The 2452-nt window shown below is 25.9% G+C and overlaps 1 non-coding gene across 1 annotated transcript; it reads left to right on the forward strand.

Moving 5' to 3' along the window:
- The first annotated feature begins 334 nt into the window (after positions 1–334).
- Positions 335–416, forward strand: Trnas-gcu. Its single transcript has one exon. It is a non-coding gene; the product is annotated as a tRNA-Ser (tRNA).
- The last annotated feature ends 2036 nt before the right edge of the window (positions 417–2452 follow it).

Consider the following 2452-nt stretch of genomic DNA (forward strand, 5'->3'; position numbering starts at 1 on the left):
CGCGCGTGTATGTTATGAATTATCTTCATAAAATAATTTAAATTTACATTAATTTATTTTAACAATGCAATATGCCTATTAATTATGCATAAAATATTAAAAGTAAAAGCAAAATATATATAATATAAATTTATTATACATATATAAATTAAATTCTTAAATTAAAAAATAAAGTTTTTAATATATAAATTAATTCTTAAATTAATATACTTTCAGATTCAGGGCAGCATTTGTTGTAAAAACCTTATTTACATTCATTATTTATATAATTTCAGTTATGTATGATATTACAATGGACAAGTTGCTTTGACAAGCGCATTTCTTTTTGACACCAGACGAGGTGGCCGAGTGGTTAAGGCGTTGGACTGCTAATCCAATGTGCTCTGCACGCATGGGTTCGAATCCCATCCTCGTCGTTCGCTTTTTGTTGGTTCACAATAGTCTGTCCTGTCCAGAGCAACATGTGTTAATTTATTACACAAAAGTACATTAGAGGAACTGTACAAAATTATACAAATTTCCCTAATGTACTTCTGGACAAATTATCGTGTAGTAACTTCGGATAGGAGGAGAGAATCCCTCGGAGAAAATCTATCGCGAGCCAAAAAGCAGACGAGGATGAGTTTTAAACCCACACGTGCAGAGCATATATTGGGTTACCAATCCAATACTTTAACCATTCTGATACCAAAAAGAAGTTGCCAAAGCAAAACTCGTCCCTTGTGATTCGTAATTTATATTAATTTCTGGATTTTCCCTATAATAATATTTTGCATCTCTCTGTTACGTTATGTCTGTGAAATTTTACCAATAATTCATCAAAACTGTATTTGTATCAAATCTAACCCCCCCGTTAATAAAAAAAGTTTCATTATATATTTTCAAAAGATCTTAATATCAGCTACAAGAATAATGATTGAGAGTTTCCATTAAATACACTTTAAAGTTCCTCCATATTTATACTCAAATAAGTTTTGCTATTTGATGCATTGTTCAAACTCTACATCTTTTGTATGAAACATTTTTCTTAAAAATGCTTTTATGAGATCTTTTATTATATCTATATTTTTGGCCCATTCTATACACATTACACATACACACACGCGCGCGCGCGCGTATTTTTTTTATATATGTGCATTATGTAATTTATAAATTACAATTAATCTTTCTAACAGTTTAACATTTGTAAATGCTTGAAATAGGGAAGATTAAATATTAGACGTAAAGTCTAATATTAATTTAATTAACAAAAATTACTTTTTTAACTAAACTTATGATGAATATTTAAATAAAGTAAATCTGTATTCTAGAAGTATTAAACCACATTAACAAATTTTAAAAAGTATTTATAATGTGTGTTATATAAAAATATCAATAAGTTTATTAAAAGAGATAGCATATGAAAAAACTGAAAATTCTTATGATCTTTATTATATTATATAATCACTTATAATTATATCCAATTTCATAATATTAGTAGTCTTAATTAACAACACTGTTGTTTATCACATAAATATAGAAATTGCGATAGTAACAAATTTTGTATTAATTGTTCCAAGGTTAAAGCAAGAATAAACAATAGCAAAAAAATAGCGCTATCACGTATATATACTAGATTAGATTGCAATTAGTGTGTTAATCATTGTCAATTACATTGCACTTTTTCAAATATGTTATGTACGTGCAAAGTTCAAATTATTTCAAGTAATTTAAGTTCACATATTTATCAAAAAAATGGCAGTTATTTCCTGTAATTTAAATGATTTATTTTTATTTAGATAATTTTATACGGCATTATTGTATAATATTCCTTCTTAGCGTAAATCTAACAGGATAATTAGTGTATCATCTATACATATAACTAATTCTCTCTCTCTTTATAAAATAATATTAACTCCGTGATGTATATACATATATATTTCAAAATATAGTAATGTTTAATTGTTTAATAATAATTAATAAATAAAGATAAAAAATTTATTAAAAAACAAATTTAATTCTGTATATTAAAAAGTTCTAAAATTCTCACAAATAATGAATAGGAAAGATAATTTAAAAAAATAATGTTTCGAAAAAAATCTAAATGCACTGTTATAAAATAATTTTAAAATTATAAAAATTTTATTAAAAATGATTTTTTGTACATACCTCTCATCATTCAATAATATATTCATAATCAAATCTTATATTCAAGACTCCAGTACAGTTTTAAGAAATCACTAATCAGAGAGCCATATTAGTGACTTAAGACATTACTTAGGACGGTCTTAAAATAAAAATCGACTATGAATACCGGCAATAGAACGATTAGAAGTCAATTCTTTTAAAAAGGTGTTTTATTATCTTGACATAAGAATATTTATAAAATTTTGATTTGTAATTCAATATCAAAGTCGAGAGAGAGAGAGAGAGAGAGAGAGAGAGAGAGAGAGAGAGAGAGAGAGAGAGAGAG

This window comes from Atta colombica, unplaced genomic scaffold (genome assembly GCF_001594045.1).
Source record: "Atta colombica isolate Treedump-2 unplaced genomic scaffold, Acol1.0 scaffold210, whole genome shotgun sequence".
NCBI classification, from domain to species: Eukaryota; Metazoa; Arthropoda; class Insecta; order Hymenoptera; family Formicidae; genus Atta; species Atta colombica.